The sequence below is a fragment of the Temnothorax longispinosus genome, chromosome 7, assembly GCF_030848805.1.
Source record: "Temnothorax longispinosus isolate EJ_2023e chromosome 7, Tlon_JGU_v1, whole genome shotgun sequence".
Classification (NCBI taxonomy): Eukaryota; Metazoa; Arthropoda; class Insecta; order Hymenoptera; family Formicidae; genus Temnothorax; species Temnothorax longispinosus.
The window spans coordinates 3,008,680-3,028,242 of record NC_092364.1 but is presented as its reverse complement, the minus strand read 5'-3'; the positions used below and the strand labels follow the sequence as shown (position 1 = coordinate 3,028,242).

Here is a 19,563-nt window from a genome sequence, read left to right as displayed (position 1 = left end):
CATGCAGCCGCACGAACGTGACCGTCGTGGTTCCCGGCAACAGCTCCGCTCTAAAGCCTGATTCAGACTGCATGGAATTGTATAATACATTCCTCGATTATTAATGATCCGACGAAACAAATCCGAACAGACAGAAAAAACTATCGCTACTGTTTATTAGTTTTTCCTCAAAATTACCAATGATATTTGTCGACTGAATATAAAAGTATAATTGCAATTAAATAATTGATTGAATTTTATTCGGTCAAGATTACTTTATGAAATTTCAAGCACAAAGAAGAAAATAAAAAAATGCAAGGATGGTCGGATTAAGATACCTATTATAAAAATATCAGTAGCTTCTAATCAAAGGCGCCAATATTTAGCACCAAGCTTATTTAGTTCATTTTATAATTATCAAGAAATTTATATATACCTGGGATTTATTTACCTGTGTGATGAATTAATTAATAGCAATTCACATTTCCAAGAGATTAAAAAGTCAAGTTCCAGAGATACACATGTTTCTAATTTAAACAGAACTTCTTGATGTCTCTGTCAGTAAGTAGAATTAAACAGAGGATAAAATATATTGATAAAATATAATATAAATTATTCATAATACGACGCAGCTGCGTTTCCGCCGCGTACCGCCGGGTCGCGCGTTATACCCCGTTAAGTTTCCTGAGGGTTGCGCGGAATAACGAAGAACGCCGCGCGCGCGTGTGGATGTCTCGAGAAGCGGAGATTACTCGAGGGAAAAGCAAACAGACGTGTCTTCCGCGTCCTTTCCGCCTCGAGTATAAAACAAAGACCCGCACCTCCCGTCCGAGTCTCGCGGACCTTAAACTTTGTTTAACTTGCTGGAGAATAAACATACCGCGTTGATTAATTGTGCCGTGCGATCGCAAGTTTATCAAAAAGTGATTACAGCAAACCTAGGAGGAACAAGCCGAGTCTATAACGCTTGGATAAATTTTTGAAAACGTACAAAGTTAAAGAATACATCTCTGAAACTTTCATGATCATCTTGTATGAGAAATATCTGTCGCAGCGCTATTTAGCGAAACCATACAACTCCCAAGTAAATAGTCAAACGAGTCGATATAATTGACAAGAATTTTAGAGAAGACATCTAGATATATGACGAATAATTTGCGCAGTTGCAAAGGCAATTTTATATATATATTCGCTTTTTTAAAGAGCTGTTGGAAGTAAATCGCGGGAACCATCCGCCCCGACGACCACGGAGTCGTTCTCCGGCATTCGTGTTTAATTGAATAAAATGACGAGCCCCGAGCCGCGATTATTAATGCGGCTGTCCGCGCTTGCTTCTCGCACCAACAACCGTGGAAAGTAATCTCGACATTTTTTTCATTTCCCGCCAAGTGATTCGCCTCATCTTTGTACACGCTCGTCCTACGCGTGTAGGATGCTAACTCGCAATTTGTATTCCTCTTTCAAATGAGGAAGGATCCACCAAAAAATTGTGCGCTTGTCCTACAGTTTAGAGAACAGAAGCTCGATGGATCTCTAACTTATTACAAACTTTATTATAAAATTTATTAAACGCTGTTATAGAATTTATATTACGTATCTAATTGGATTTATAAATATATATTATAAAAATTATTTTTAAACTTCTTTATTAAACTTCTCGTGAAAAACGTTAAGTTTATTAAGTATTTATAATTTTCAACACACACACACAGTTGTGCTGCTAAAGTCGCACTTGCCCGATGAAACGCAACCGTCACTCTTCACTCGTGCTACTACGAAAATTGCGCTACGCGATGGATGAATTTCACCCACGATGAAAGACAGAAGCTGCCGGCGCGAACGAACGAGATGCCGGCCAGACAGTCAAGTGGAAGCGCCGGTGAGCTAATTAATTAATTACCGAGACTCGCTGCTACGGTTGGCCGAAGGGTACAGCTGCGTTTTCTGACCCATTTGCCCGCCCTACAACAATTCCGGTTTAAAGTTCGCCTGTTTACACCGTGTGGTCGCCGTCAAAATTTTCTCCAGAACACCACGGAACAATGGCAAAGTTCTTTTTTTACACATAAGATAAATTGTTTCGTAAAACTTTCTAAATTAATAATGCGATATATTTCCAAAAAAAAAACCGTCGCTCAGAAACCAAATGGAAATGCGAATGCACGCTCTCTCAGAAATGTCCTTTCGAATCTCACACTCGTGCATCCCGAACGCGCGGTCTCTCCCTTCAATTTACACGCTTATTTCTCCCTGCCGAAACCCGGCCCTTCGTTTCAGCGACCGCTGTGTGAGGGTTTGCCTTCGAAAATGCGCGTCTCGCATCGGCACACCGGCTGCGATTACCCCCCCGACTAATGCCCTAATCTCCTAATTTCCAGCCGTTTACCGCGCGACCGTGTGCCACCCTTAATTAGCATAATTCAGGGATGGCGTCGCCGATCGAAACGGTCGCGCGCGGTATTCCTGCGGAATTAAAATGGGCCCAGCGGAAAAACGCGCTTCCTACTCCGTTAGGAGTTTCCTCGCTTCGCTAAGAACTTTAATGCTCGTTCTTTGTTTACAAGACGAGGATGAGGTCGACAGGAAACGGATGAAATGTGCGCGCTGTCGGAAGTTTTCTCTGTTGCCCTTATCATCGATCCACATCGTTAGGAATTTTAATGTTTGCTCTCTAGACAGCGAAGGAACATTTTAAAATTCTTATACGTAAGACGAGAGAAATTTTTTTGGTCATTGTTTTACGTTCAATTATTATGCTCGCCTGCCGATAGAAAATTGCGTTAATCTAAAGAAAGGTTAATCGTGAAAAAGAAAGGGAAGAAGGATATACTTAGATAATGACGTAGAGAAGTCACGCTAAATTTTTATTGGGTCTACTCGTCAATCGAAGCCGCGACACCTGCTGCAAATTTGATCAATGTAGGCAATTTCGTTTCGATTTTATAACGGCGCGCACTCATTCCGATTTCGAATCGTTCGCGGCGCTCTGATACATTCGCTTGATTGTTTTAAAACATCCGCGGTTAACCGTTACTCCGGCGCGTCGATATAAATAAAAAAAAAGTGTGGAAGAGAGGGAAAAAAACAAAACGTATGATCAATTACGATTTACGGTTTAATTTGTAGTTTCTAGGTTTAAATTCTTTTTATTTTCTGCCCAATTTATTTATTTATTTCTTTTCTGCAAAATACAGAAATGCAGCTGCATCCCTCCTCGCATCATTTCCTGATAATCTCCCTGACAATCGCCGGAAGCCGCGGAATGAATCGAGGTCAGGCGAACGTTGTCGATGGCTACGCGCGGCGGAACGCGATGACGTTTCTCGCTGTATGGAGGTATAAGCGCGCCCGACCGGTCGTAAATCGCCGGTTAATGCGCGGGCTCGATTTACGCTTGTAATGGACGCCGCCTCGTTAAAGTCGTTCCGCCACGCCGGACGGCTCTCGATGGTGCGGCGCTATATCGCGCAGAGACGCGAGGCGTGGCTGGAGAGATGGTTGGGCACGATACGAAGCACGACGCGCGCGAAACGAACGAGTGCTGACGATCGGAGGAACGCTTCCGCTCACGTGAAGCGTGAGACCGACTATGAATTTTTGTGCCGTCGCGTCGATCGCGGCCTCGCGTACGGAACGATTAACCGCATCGCCGATGGACAGCCATACATAATTCATGATAAAAGGTCAAACAATCTACAGCATCGCGGCTGTAATTTATCTCGATTGCTCGACGATGATTGCGCGAAAAAGTGCGAGAACGTGCGTGCGTCTCGTATCCGTGTGTTACATACGCGAGATGTTTAATTGCAACATGCACGTTACAGTTATATCGCGTCCTTCGTGACTTCATGTAATTTTTGACTTAAAGTTTAACGCGCCCGGTCCTTCGATAATATATAATTGAAGCACGGAGTGCATTTTGCATGATCGCAAATGTGCATTAAAAGTGACATTTTCATGGCAAATTGACGAGTCACATCACTGCGAAGCAGATAGATTTTCATCGATCACCTGCAATTATAACGTTTAATTCGTGAAAATTTCTAATGGACGATGAAAAATTCAATCCGAACGGATCTAACACTTCCAGTTCAAATTAAGCATGTAAAATTTTTGTTAATATTTTATTGTGACTTTGATATGAATAAGGTATTGAGATACGAAAAATCATAGTCTTGCGCATCTACATATTCATAAAATTATTGGAGGAAAATTTCGATCAAAAATTCAATAGCTGTTTTTGTGAAATTATCTCCTGCTCGATTGTTTCATTCGCCACTTGATCTTTCCTGCAATCCAAGATAAATGCGATTGGAAAGTAAATCGGGAAAGAATCGTAATGTGAAGAAAGTACGAGAAAGTACGGATATCAGAGTAACTGCTCCCTCTTCTATGTGCCGATCAGAAGAATTAGTATAACAAACCGAAGCGCGAGCAGAAGTAAGTTTGCGGGCAAGTTTTTAATGCGGAATTCGATTCGCCCTCGTCGGCGATTCCATTCACCTCTCTCTCTCTGGCGCTGCATCACGTTCTACTTTCGGTGATTACAACGCCGGACATTTGCCAAACTACAGCGCGCCAATCGGTTGCCAGTTGCACGTTACATGGCGCGTGTCCGCGACGCCAATATTATGCGTGTCGCGCATAAAAATCTGCATTGCGGTCGTTATACCGCGGCCCCTGGCTCTCCTGGCGCGCGCTACGGGAAATCGTCCGCGCGTGTCGTCGCATTTATTGCGAAATCCGTAACGTCACATTCCGCGGCCACCGATCCGTTACCATCGACGCGACGCGCCGACGACGCGTCGCGACGCGTTGGGAAACGCGAGTGATTGATCGATCGCGGGAGGCAAGCGCGAAACGTGACTGGAAGGGGAAAAATAAAAAACAACAGCGATGTAAAATAGGAAGAGAAAGACGAGAGGGAGAGAGAGAGAGAGAATCGTTGATAAATAAGTGTGATCGATCGCGCGATCAATTGCGAGGGCAGGGACAGCGGGCTCTTTAGCGAAAATAAATGTCATTACAGCCATCGGAGATGACGATTTGATGACGCACTTGGTGCCTTAGGAAAAATTATCGTATGTAAAACTATCGTATTCTAGATAATTTAGATTCTAGATTCTTCGCGTACGTAAATTCTTCGACCTGGATATTCATCTTGGAAACATATGACACCGTTCTTTCTCACAAATGTTTAATATTGAAAGCTAATAGCCTTGTTAAATTAAATGGAAATTAAAATTCTGTTTACCGCATTGGCCAACGTTGCTTCAGAAAGCAATTATGATTTTCCTTTCGCATTATATTCTTCGCATGATACATGTACCTACATAAACAAATGTAATTAAATGTGAGATACACACGCACTCTGTGCTTCATATAATTCATCTTGGCGTTTGATACACAATTTTTAATAGTCCATAAATATTTGACGTAACAAATAGCTCTATGTAACTTTGCGATAAGCTACTAACTTTCGCGTAAAATATATAGATATATAAAATGATACATAGAATGATATGTGGAACATGTCGGTGATAATGATGGAGCTATTTCAACATTACGTATTCTACCGCCCTTCGTAACGGAATATAAAATTACGATGATGCACGTATATGCACACGGACACACGTGTGCGAACATAATGTCACATTGACGGTACGCATTGACGATTATACGCACAATCCGCCATTATGTTCATGTCTTTGATACAAAATTCCGCATACCCGTGCACTTCCAAAACGCGTTTATTAAATTAACCATAGTGCAGTACGTAGAATATTTCGGAAATCATGAAACATCCTTTAATGAGGGATTTTAACTAAACCTTTGAGAATTTATCGGGCCATTTCCCAGAATAACTATTTAACTATGTACTATTTCATAGACATGTCGAAAAATGAAAAAAATAATATATTTTAAGTTAAACTGTCGTGTGTGCGGCGACATATGTAATAGGGTTTTCAGCTTTTTATGCATTGCGACATTTTTATAAAAGAGAACTTCCCCCAAAGAAACCAAAAATCGAATTACTGACGGTCACGCTGCCTGCCCCCCGTCGCGGTATCGTCATCCCCTCGACTCGTTTTCGTCACGACCCTCTCGGCTTTTATTTATGGGATGGCGTCGCAAGTCGCAACGTCCTCGGGCGATATTAATTCGAGCCTCTAAACGAGCGGAGAAACAAGCGGTGACACGTGCCGCATCGGAAACAGAGATGAATGAGAGAGCACGCATCGCGCCGCGCGTCGTGCTCGATAGCGTCGGATCAAGACTGGCCACAATCACTGTGTAAAGTCCAATTGACAAGCTGATTAGAAAATGGGGGCTTTAAATGTGCCGAAAAGATTGCAGCCAAAATAATGAGGAAAATGAGACGGAAAACTATGATGAGCTATTAAAAGTATTAAAAATGAAATCTTTTTAAGCTTCTCTTAATAGGACGAAATATAATTTGCGGGATTAAATAAAAAATATTTGGTCTATTCTAAAATAGAATAGACATTTATAAGCAATCCTATAATGGTTGTTTTTTATACCACAATAGACAAATATAAATAGATTTTAGTTAACTACATTAATAAATATATATTATATTGATAGAAAAATGTACCTCAAACACAAATATCTTTCAATTCCACTTACATCTTGATAAGTAACTTAAAATAGCCGAAAAAGTGTTTTCGAAGTATGTAGAGGTTCGTCATCCGGAGTTAAATGAATTAGCGTGCAGTTGCAAAAGGTGGAACGAAAGTCACGTCGCGCGACTCACACGCCTCATTGAGATTCATCGCGGTAGATTCGAGGCGAAGCCTCCTTCGATCGACCGATCGGGGAAGGATTCGGCGGGGGAACGAGGAAAGGGGCAGCAGTGTGTAAACTCTTTTAGTGGGGGGTCCGTAGACGCACGCACGTGCGTCACGATCGGATTAGGGGACCAGCGACCTCGTACACGCGCGCGTGAGCGGCAGGTGCCGAACAAACAAGCTTTCCCCGCGCCTCTCCTCGTCTACGGGATTCCCCCGAGCGCGCACCCTCGCCACGGAGGACGATCCTAATGCCTTTAATCGAGTACCGCGACGAGGGGGTGACAACAGCGAAACTTTCGCTAACGATGATTCATCTCTCTCGGCGGCGCGTCACGAGACAAGCTAATCCTCCGTGAAATTTCGTCAAGTGCAGAAAATCCTAACAAAATTTAGACGCGCAAAGTGAATTTTGTCACCGATTTTTTGACTTCTCGCGTAAAAGTTATATTTTCCACACTAATATATCCGATAATTATTATCCGAGTATGACTGTATTAGAATTTTAATTAGAAATATGATATCGCAATTTTTTTTCTTCACGTATCCTTTAATAATTCCTGATATAAATTATCAATTGTCGGTACTTTTATCTCAATCATGTATTTTATATTAGTCAGAAGTTCAATCTCGATTCTTCGTTGCCGCATACATTCTTAAATCATCGCACATATTCTGAAAAAGAACTATACGACACACACGGTGGACACCCGGTAGAGTTCCGCAGACGGTCGTGGATCTCAGGACGAGTGCGGGGAGCCGAAACGAGGCAGCAATGACGAGTCGGCGGTAAGAGGGAACGATGAAAGAGAGCGGAGAGGAGAAGGTAAGCGACAGGAAGAGAGAAACGGAGGCGGAGTGAACGCCGACGTCGCATTGGACGTCGCGTCGTTAATGATAACAACGGCCACCGATTGTCCCAACGACGTCGGTCCTTGCCTCCCTCTCGGTCCGACGACGCCCGGCGTCGAGTCTCGCCTTATTGCCGCGATAAATATAAAGCCTACTTCGCGAGATCGCCTATTCATCCTTTGGCCACCTTTTCTCGCCTCGCGTCGCTTACGCGGCTGATGGCTGACTTTTCGCGACGAATCCACCGAAATATTATATACTTAATATTTTACCTGATATGAGAGAAGGAAAGAAAGAGGCGGAGAAACCAGAGAGAAGGAGAACGAGAGCGTCGTGAAATTGTTCTCACAGTAGTGGAAAAGACGACTTTCCATTTATAAAATAATAAAAAATATAACATTCTAATCGGTATAATTTCTTGAAAAATATGTTAATTGTGAACGTCTGACGATAACTCGCGACGAGAATAAAATCCGCGCTAGTCTCCTGTCTTATTTCTTAATTGGAATAACCCTGAAATGTTGTTACGGGGATGATTGCGAAATCATCACGGTCCTTCGCGAGAGCCGAGGGCGGCTAACGATAATAAAATATAAAATCGCAATAACGCGAGAGCTCGCAAGTTTATTAAGACCGTCGTTCGGTCGGTTACGAGACCGATATTACGGCCCGGGGACAGGGAATTGACATTAGAGATATTAGAGTCCCGCCACCGCCGCCGTCGTTATCGTCCAGCCGTTTAATTCCCGCCGGACTAAATATCGGAGTGACGTCGGTGATCGCGCCGACAGACCGTGTCATTAAGCTTATCGCGCTGGCGCTGTGCACGGAGCAGCCGTCTGTCACCGACCGCATCGCATCTTTCTTGAAATAGAATCTTAGACACGTGTGAACTCTGAAACGTTACGTACGTGTCTGGGATTAATCGCCTCTTCGTATTTCATCAAGCGTTCACAATAATCACCAACTACTCGCTAATGTAATAATTTTAGGTTTATAAGGGATTTTTGAAACTTTTAAGGCTTGTGTAAATCTCATTTTCATACAAATATTTATATAAAAATCTTCGGTTTAGCCCCATGTATAGAAATAATATAATAATTCAAACTGTAAACCAAATACATAAATAAATCATATTTCGTCATATTGACAGGTTTGTCATTTTTACTCATATTTCATACCAAGATATCCATTATTTGCTATCGTTCATTCATACGACTGATTAAAGCTAAACGCAAAGACATCGCTCGCATGCATCTGTATTATTGATAGTTGAAGACTGGATTGGACGCATGTCACAAAGATAAATCCGAGATTTTTACTTCACCTGGCTCGTGTTATTTGTCGCGTATATATTCGCGTTGCGAGTCGACAGATCGATCGACGGACGGGGCGAAGTCCGCCAAGATCGTCGACGTTCTCGTCGCTGACCTGAATATTTCATGCCGCGCCGCTGACGACCGTTCGACATTAGAGGTGTTGGAGTTCCAGCTCGTGGCGTTATCTCTGTCCGTCGTTCTACGGGCTCGTGCCAATTTGAGAGACATTACGAGATATTACGGGAAAGTTAAAAGGACGCGCGTACTCTTCGACAAGCTTTCACGGCGATGATATTTTATCTACGATAACGAGCGATCTCGCGCTATCACCGACAAGCGAGCGATTAAACGTATGCTTTATAAAAATGGAAAAATATTGTCACAGAAAAGAGGTCTCTAAAAAAAAAAAGTCTTTATATTTCCTAGATTACTCTAAGAACTTTGAGTTCGTCTTTTTTTATCTATTCTTACGCAGATAAAATATACATAATGATCAACGTTGAGATCATCGATATGTCGCGACGCATAAAATAACGTGACGACGTAATTGGCGCGTTAGTTGATATCGCCGAGCTTCGTAAAAGATAACGAGATCCGTCAGTTTGCAGGACGTTACCGATATTACAGGCGCATTAAAGAGAATCTTTGGCCAAGCCCCGTCTGACCCTGTCCGGGGGAGGTGGAACATTAAAGATATTAGAGGCGTTAAAGAGATACATCGGCGGTCGTATTTTCCTGACGGTAGGGTGCAAAGCGCCTCCGGGGACTTCTTGTGTACCACGTGCGCCAACCCCAAGCTCCACGTGCCGTGCTCGCGATGAGCGTGAATCCGCGTGTACACACGCGCACTGAAGTAATTAGAGTTACACGCGCCCGTAGTGAGCCTCTAATCGCCACTTTGCCACCAAATGGCATACGTAGAGGCAAGATTAATTATGGTACGCACATAACAGTGTAATAACATTATTATAAAGTTTTAATAATACAATAATTTAGCAAAAATTTGTTGCAAATAGAAAGGACAGCAGATTATGCATTAAACAAAAATTGAGTTTCTTTGAAAAGTAATAGAAAATTAAAAGGAGAGAATTATAATTCGGCTTTTAATTTGCGATTTGACAAACAATAAAAAAAATAAAACAAAAATAATATTAATAATTAACTGCGTTAAGATTCGATACGAGATAACTTTTATAGACAAGTCGTCACAGATAATTACATTTAAATGAAATTTTTTATAGAAAAAATAATGTCGATAAAGGCGATTTACATCAAATAATTGAAAAATTAGAATTTAATCCTAAATTTTTGGACTCGCAGCGTGCACCATTTTCTATAGTTACCGCTCTGCACCCGCGGATATACGCTCGCGATGGATGTGAGTACATGCGTGCGTGCGTGCGTTCGTCGTTTGTGCGGGCGTGCGCGTGTGTGTGTGTGTGTGTGCGTACGCACGCCGGGACTTGACAACGCGCCAGCTGTCACTCGCCGTTTACGCCGTTAATGAATAGGCGACGCAACGGGAGGGGCAGCCGCGGGAGCGCTCGCTCGATTACCAAGATTAAAGAGTCGCGCCGCGAAAATCGATAAGCGTTATATTCGCGGCGTGACGCAGCGCGGCCGTCCTATCGAGAGTGGTGCATTTTTGGATTAATAATTGATGTAGGATAATGCGGGATAAAATCGCGCCGTTCGTAATACGTGCCGGAAGCTGTAAGTTTTCTTCGACAGTAGCCCTAAGTGCCCTAGGCATTAATTAGGGATGCGAGTGCGTCGACGAGTTTTATTGATAAACAAATAGCGAGATTGATATGATTCACAGAACGTATAAAAACAAGACACACCTCATCATAATGAGTGATCCTTTGATGAATTTCAAGTCTACTTGTCGCCGATTTATTATCATTTTTCAGTTAACCATTATCATTTTAATCTGTGCATTTGTAATAGTAGCTAGACTGAGTAGACTGTAAATAAGTCAAAGACAAAATTAATGGTTATTGACTAAACAGAAACCTTCCAAAGATCTGATGCCCTAAAATCATTGGTTGGAAAGGTAAATATTTGATACTATTAAACATTTCTGTTTTTTTTATAATTTTTGAAAATGTTTTATGTTGCTTGCACATGAATGTGTTTAGCTTCATCTGTGGAATTGTTGCAGATCAAAGACCTGCCCAGTGTCGGGTCAGGACACCGAGGAGATGATACACCGGATTTTTTTCAATGTTTTAAAAACTATCGCAGAAGAACCTGCAATATTGCAAAATAAAATCGACAGCTTGACTCTTCAACTAAAGTTGAACGATGAACATCTCAAGAAAAGGAGAGAGAAAGATAAAAAAGTGGAGATGGAGGTGGCCTCCTACAAAAAACTAATAAGAGAATTGAACAGGAAAATTATAAATTACAGGAAACATATCGATCGTCTGAAAAACCTTATGGAAATACTATATAAAAAAGTAAGTTTTTTTAGATTTAGATTCTATTTAGACTTAGATTCTATTACCGCCATCATATTTTTTAGAGTAAAAAAAGAATGGAAAATCTCTGGTTATCTCGGTGTAAACCGAGATTTGATACGAATTTGATACGGATATAGTACTTGGTACGCGTATCAAACGGTCGGTGTAAACTACTACTAATAAACACTACTACTAAACAACTATTGGGATTGACGTCGTGACGTCACAAGGCAAAATGGCCGGAGAGAGTAGGTCACTTGTCACTCTACAATACGACGTATGTGCTTATTCCCTGAACCGAATTTTTACCAAAAGTATATGAAATAGGGGTAAAATTTTCCGGGGAGTGCCACTATGTGTATAGTTTTTTAAGTCGATTTATTTATGTGGCAGCCGGCGACCTACTCTTTTTAGTTCTGTTTTCGCCACCAGATAGCGTATCGCAGTTTAGCCATTCCCAATAGTGTAGTCGAGAAATGACGAGGAATGACCCATCGAAATAATCCATCGTCTAATCAACGTCGAAATCATGATTTCGACGTTGATTAGACGATGGGTTATTTCGATGGGTCATTTCTCGCTGGGTCAACTAAAATAGAATCAACTATTTAAGGTTTTGGCACCCCAGCACCAAAGTTTCTTTCTCAGTGTATGGTACCTAATAGCGAATTCGGACGCTTGCACTAGTGCACACTGAGTGCGCACTAAGGCTTGTTTATAATCTAATTTTTATATTTACAGATCATCTTAAATACTTATTAGTCTGTAAAATAATTTGTACACCATTCGCTATAAATTATAAGGGTTAAGGCTATGATACATTTTAAATTCTTGACGATTCTGAAATACATTTTTAAATTCTTGATTTTTTTTTTATTCTTGATTTTATCGTAATTCTGCTCTCCTATCCTCCTATCTCCTATCCGCGCGTGTGATTGGCCGGTCGAAGCCGGGCGATCGCGAGTCGCGAGCAGTCGTGAAGAGGTTATATATTATGCTGGCAACATGGACATTGTAATTTTTTATTAAAAAAGGAAAAGGATGTTCCTGAGAAATACATTTGTTACATATATGTCAAAATCCATATCGACTACGGCCGTCTAAGAAATATATTATCACGATCAGGACTGTGGATTAAGGAAGAAAAATTGTCAAGGTAATTTATTTATTAATATCTTTACATTTATTATATTTAGATTGTGCGTCTGTTTATACATTATTTATTGTTTTATATAACCTAGACGACCTGGAAACTGTCCATAAATTCGTGTACTTGGGCTCTCTGCTTTCTGACACCGGTGGATGTGAGGACGAAGTTAAGCGCAGAGTCGCCATGGCTAAATCGGCAATGAGCCGTTTGAGAAGAGTGTGGAATAACCGTAATATAATAACCGTGGTATAAACATTAGTGTTTTCCATTTTTATGTACGGTGCAGAAACGTGGGCTCTGCGTGCTAAAAAAAGGCAAAAAATCGATGCCTTTGAGATCTGGTGTTGGCGACAGATGTTGAATATACCGTGGCACGCATTTAGAACCAATATTTCCATCTTACAAGAACTCAACATTAAGAAACGCCATTCATCGGTGTGCCTGCAGCGAAACCTTGCATACTTTGGGAATTTAGCAAAGAAAATAATGACAGTCTAGAAAGACTAATAATAACTGATAAAGTCGATGGCAAAAGACCCAGAGGACGTTCGCCAACAAAATAGACCAAATCATCGGTGCGACTAGAGCTCCCTTACACGAAATCCTTCGCAAGGCAGAGGACCGCTCCTACTGGAGACACATGGTAGACATGTCAACTGACCATGAAGGTCACGATCCTCTCAGCCATGAGGGAAACGACTAACATAAGAAGAAGAAGAAAGATGCAATATGTAAAAATACAATAGATAATTATTTCGTGATATTCGATGAAGGACAAGTTTTTGAACTAATATGTGAAAAAAGAACTACAGGAAAGGCAAGAGCGACAGGAAACTGATAAATAAAATGTAAGGATGTAAAGGATGTAAGGAATGAATAGAAAAAGAAATGAAAAAGACAAGGTCTTGAAAGAATTGAGATTTTCTAGAATGGGAAATGGAAGAAGAAAGAGGTGAAATTTTCTTTCGTTCTTGGTTTTCCAATGGAGAACATGGAGAAAAAGTCTGCTTAAGGACTTTGAACAAATGAAAAGGAACAGAGAGATCGAGATAGCTATACAGAACGAGGAGGATAGCGAACTTTATGGCGCGATATTTCGCCGCGGTCAGGAGTTCATTCTTCGTTACTGGTGAACAAGAGTAATCGGAGTTCTCCTCTTTGCTGTCGTTATCCCTTTCCATCTTATCGCTGTCTCTTTTTCAATATCTTGTTCCCTGTTTTATATATTTTTCAGGGACCCGAACCGAAACCGAAAACCGTACCGTAACCGATATTTTTGTCGGACCGGAACCGTAAACTGTATGGAAATTTTATAAAGCCTATAGGACCGGAATCGAAACCGGTACCGTTAAAAGTCATTATATCTTCAAAAAAACTAAGACCAGAAAATAAAAACATAGAAAACAATGAAGAAATGACATCTACGTCGAAATATCATCATTTATTATAACATATTATTAATTATTATACATATTTTATGTACAATCCGTATAAATTAAAATAAAAAATAAAAACATGTGTATGTAATGTAAAATAAAAACACATGTATCAAAAACTAAGATTTACAACTTAAGTACATATCCACACACGCAGTATGCATATGTAAATAATTTAATTTAATAAAAATTTCAAGAAAATTTTAATAAACCGGAACCGGAAAAAACTGTAATTTGCGAAATACCGGTACTTTTGTTAGCTAGAAAACCGAAATCGAAGCCGAAACCTTTATTAAGTATTTTAATGGACCGAAACCGGAATCGAACCGATATTTTCGTCCGGTCCGGGTCCCTGGTAGCTATTTAATTTATTATGATCATGATATAAATAATAAATTTTCAATATAATTTTATGAAAATTGCAACAAGAGCTCTAAATTTTCTACATTAAAATCTATTACGATCCGCCGCATTTTTTCCTTATGGATATAACCGCATGGGGAAATAAAGTTACGTATTTCTGGCTATGATTATATTTCTATATAATTATATCGTGTTGCGATAAAGTCCACCGCGAGCTCCATCACTCGTCGCTGACTCGATAACTTCGTCCGGAAGCGAATCGACAGGCGACGAAGAGTGGAAGGGTGGCGGCACTAAGTAGCACGAAGGAAAGGAAAAAAAAGATAAAAAAATGAATCACGTTTCAATCCGACTTTTCAAAGCAATAGGAACGGCGACCGCTTCGCTCCTACGCCGAGATCATCGATCGAGATGCAACATATATCTTACTTTTCGCGTTCGTCCCGGCGCGGTAGGTGACCTGAAAACTTAAGGGCCGAGGACGCGCATCGGTATCCCTAAATTTTCCAAAAGTGCATTCGCTGCAAGCAAAAAAAAAAGAACCCGAAAAAGAAGAGAAGGTGGAAAGGATGAGAGTTCTGAAATGAGCGCGAAAAAAGATAGGCGAGGGGAATGGAGGATAAAAAGAAAAAGCGCGAAGAGAAGCGAGCGTGAAAGAGAGGAGAAAAAAAGGCGAGAAAAAAAGGGACGACGTGCTTCCAGAGCCTCGTGCCACCTACGGCGCACTGGCGGCTCGCTTGCTTATTACGCGACCGAGTCTCTTCCCTCCCTTTCTCTCTTTCTTTCTCTCTCCCTCCCTCTTTCCCTCTTCTTTCGGTACCATCGCATCGCGTTCTCGCTCGACGGCGAAAGTTTCGTCCCCGGACTCTTTACGCTGAATTCACTCGCGGAGCCTCTCGGATTCCGCCTCGTCTCCGCAGCGGAGAAAGTACAGCGGCGCTTTGAACGAAAGGATGAACGAAAGACGGGGTAGAAGATTGAGGCAGGGAGGGGAAGAGAGAGGAAGAGAGGGAGAGAGAGAGAGAGAGAGAGAGAGGGAGGGAGGGAGGGAAAGAGGGAGGAAAGCAGATATCTAACGAGAAGGTGGCTCACCGAGAGACAAAAGGGCGCCAAGAGTAAGGGAGAGAAAGAGAGCAGAGGAGAGACAGAGACGAAGACAGACAGACAAGTTTGAGAGATTCGACGAGCGGGATCGAAGTCTCGAGGTCTCGGCAGAGCGACAGAAACGACGAGTGCGAGATGGCAGGGAGTACCGGTGGTTGGAAGCAGGACCCGGGTCAGTAGTTGCCCATCCACCGGCGGGAAATATCGGCAAGAGCGTGGACGGGGGGCGGTTGGTCGGTCGCTCGGGATAGGATGGGAGGGAATGGGACGCACACAGGGGATGGGGGATACTTAAGCGCGGCCGTGCGCGCAGAGTGGCGACTCGTGGCGGCAGGCGAGGGGACGGAAAACGACGAAGGGAATGGGGGCGAGATGTAGCGCGACTCGACTCGACTCGGCGCGGCACGGTGGAAGCGCGCGGAACGGGGCGCGCGATGGCGCACTCGGTGAGACCAAAAGGATGGCTGGGGGGGTTAGCGAGGCGGCAGCGTGAGCGAACGGGCGACGGGATGAGGGACGGGGGCGGCGGAACGGAAGCCGGCAGACTCCGCTTGCGAGCAACGACGCTTCCGACCGTTTCACGCTACGGGTGGCCACGAAGTGACGAATGCCGCGTGTTTCTCGCAAGTTTCCTCCTCAGCAAGCTGCCATCGATAATTCGCTTTTTTTTCAGTTGTAGAAAGATCTAACAAATATATTCTTTTGTAGAAAGATATTCTTTCACGGATTGCACCTTACCTAACCCGAAAATAAATTGGTTACAAATTAATTGTTTCTTATAATTTTGTTTCAGAAAATGAGCGTTTTGATAAACATTTTTAGTATACTGTAAGAATACTAATATTAGAGACGTCTTTTTAAAATATCAGTATAAATAATTGCTCCCTCCTTTTCGAATTATAAATATCGACATGCACGTGATTAATAAAGTTCAATGTTAATTAACATAATTAGTATGTTTCCATGCAAGCGATGCACGATTGTTAAGGATTAATAAGCGCGCTTCGTATATCAGAGAAAGAGATGGAGAGAGAAATCGCACTAAAATGAGATACGAGCTATACCGGGTGTATCACTAAATTTTCTCATATATATGTATTTCTTTTTCAATTTTATAAAAAGTTGAAAAAAAACATTGAAAAGTTTTATTCAATGTTGTGTTAAAAATGAGTTAATAATAAAATAATAATTTGGGATATAATGTCTACATCGGATAAAACTCCGTATAAGACAGCTGTACTTAAAACTGAACGAATAAGACTGAAACACTAATCGAATCGTAAAAAAGGAGCCTGAAAAACCGTAGGACTTATAAACTCGATAATGAAAAGCGAAACCACATAACGTCGATGTCGTAACTTGCAGGAACTCTATAATGATTGCCCCAAATACTGCACCGCACGTGCGCCTATGGGATCATCGCTCGGAAGGGATGCAGCTTGAAGGGTGGCCGGAGTGCATCCGCACTGAAATGTCCTACGGATCGTCGTGATTCAACAGCAAGGCCGGACATCGAGCGGTCTAATCCCCTGACAAACACTTCGCTGGCAAAGCTAGCAGGCCACCCTTGACGTTGTTAACGTTGACGTGAGGATAGGGGGATGGGGGAGGTGGCGCGCGGGGGGATGGCATCAAGCGAGGGCACGATGGCACTGACAGCCGCAGATGGCACTTGCCGGCTTGTTTGTCATAAAATCTCCCTCGGGCGCGAGTCGCCATCACCGCCGACCATAGTTGGCTCGCTCAAGCACCCTTGTGCACTATAGTCCTCGCGGGGGCGACGAAACGGGGGCGAGAAAAATGTCGCCGCGATTGCGTGGGCGAGCCAGTCCGTGGGGTTTTCTTTTTCTTCTCCCCCGCGCGCCTTATCGCGCACGACTATGAAAAATGGTCGTCGTTACATGGAGACGTTAAAATTGGCGTGGGTCGAACGATATTTGTCTCAAAAGTTACTGCTCGCGTAATTTGAAATTTTAGAAGCGAAGGTACAGAATGTTGAACGTATTGCAATTAATTTATTTCAAATGTCGTAACGATGAGGGGAGAGGGTGTACACAAAATATAAGTACTTAAAGAATGGATTTATATTATTCTCATAACTTTATATCATTTTATATATTAGATTTATTTCATTAAAGCTACCTCTCCCATTGTCGAAAATTCTTTTGTTTAAATAATAAATCTATTTCGAGAGTATTGTCAGGCGGGCGAGTATCGTTCGAGTATCGCGATACGTTTTCCCGAATGATGTTTTTCCTCTAGATATCGCTTACGTTCCCGTTGCGAAGGAGATTCGTGACAAGTGGAGCAACGCCGGAGGTGATCGATATAACGATCATGTGACATGTGTGCACGCCGCGTTGTCAACGTCGACCGATAGCGAGCGGCGCGGTTCCGCGAGAAGGTTTCGCGTTGGCGTGGGCAACATTTACGTCAATGTCCATATCAGAAACAATGCTCGAACCCGTTGCGGTCTACCTCGCGCGACCCTCGCCTCCGTGCAAATTTAACGATAACGCAAATATAAAACGTGCGCGTCACTCGCCGCTCGCTTCTCTATCACGTTGATCTTCGTCGTTGATACCGTCGGAAAAAATTCCGAGGCGCCAATGAAGAAATATCCTTCAATTTCCCTTATAGATATTTGATTAAAAATTGGCCAGAATTTTCTAAATTTTCTAAAGAAATTTATCTTAATAGATTAATTCAGGCAGTCAAAAATAATTTTAATCGCAGAACATATAATTGAATTATCTGCTATATATAAAATTTATCGTATGTATGAAACGTCATACTATTGCCATTTGTCGTAATGAAGCAAACACTTCAACTATCATAAAAAAAAAGTTCTTGCACGCCTCATAATTGCGCGACAAAGCGGTACTAAATTAATTCCGACCGGACGAGGTAAGACCATTAAGACCATTTTACGACCGCAGCCTTTACGCATTGCGCGCCGTTCCTGGGCTAATCAATTTCGTTACACGTGAATAATTGACATCGCGCGCTCGGCTCGCGTAATCGGCAGACAGACCGCGAGAGAGGATGAACAGCACTTAAAAAAAAAGGGCGTAATCAAATTTGCGCGTCGCTCCGGCTCGGTTTCGATCGGTGACGTTAAAATAACCGGAGATCGAAACTGATATAATTCTCCACGCGATGCGGTCATGGCAAAATATATCTTATGCCCCAAAACTGCTATCGTCATGAATGAATATGGAGGGTAAGAGGCTAACTTGAAGATGTAATTACAATTTAATCGCATCACAGAGAAGTATGGCAGAAAATAACATTATTATTGTAGAAAAATTTAATTTTTCAACGAGATTTTGGCGAATTGGTCTTCAAATTGCAACGAGGTTCGTTCACCGAAAATAACGCGTCTTCTTCTCTACCCCCCGAACTGGGTTTCCTTTCTCGCGCGCGGGGAAGAGCGTCGCGACGGAGTTTCCGCCGTCGTCGTGGCGTGCGGTTGTACGCTCTTTCGAAACGCGACGGAGCCGACAGAGCTCGTAATTTCAGCGAGAATAGAACGAGGTCGTGAACCAGACGTCGGACGGTCGGAAAGAGCCGGGCGAGCGAACGAGATAGCGAGATTAACAGAGAGGAAGAAAGATGAAGAGATCGAGCTAATGTGGAGAAGCGAAAGAGAAAGAGAGAAAGAGAGAGAGGAGGCGAAAGGGATGAGAGAAAATGAGACGAATAGAGTGGACGGATAGAGCAGGAAGAGAAGAAAGAGAGAGAGACGGAGAGGGAGTCTCGTTACGAAATCATTTCGTTGGCGTTGCGATGGATCGATCGCAACCATTTTGCATGCGGACCCCGAAGTACCGCGCTCAATGATTAATCCCCCAGCCACCGCGAGATCCCTCCTGCCGGAGGAGTATCAACGGATAGAGCGCGAGTTTCAGCTCGAAGCCTGGATCCTTCAATTCTAGTCCTACGAGAACTTCCTACCGAACACCTCAACTGTACAAAACAATGACGGGCTATTGCCTTAAAGTTCAGTTAATTAAGAATCTTCCTACAGCAGTTATTGACTGATTTACCAGAGATGCATATATACAACATTTACGAGAAATACAT

The 19,563-nt window shown here is 42.4% G+C and overlaps 2 long non-coding RNA genes across 6 annotated transcripts in view; both read left to right on the top strand.

Moving 5' to 3' along the window:
- Window positions 1-19,563, top strand: part of LOC139816875 (uncharacterized) — a 159,236-nt gene that overhangs the window by 76,458 nt on the left and 63,215 nt on the right. The gene's annotated exons all lie outside the window — the stretch shown is intronic.
- On the top strand, window positions 9,533-14,468 carry LOC139816585 (uncharacterized). Of its 2 annotated transcripts, XR_011733040.1 has the most exons (4): window positions 9,533-11,015; window positions 11,124-11,421; window positions 11,487-12,580; window positions 12,666-14,468. It is a non-coding gene; the product is annotated as an uncharacterized lncRNA (long non-coding RNA). The 2 variants fall into 2 exon arrangements; XR_011733039.1 differs by having other exon boundaries at window positions 9,533-11,421.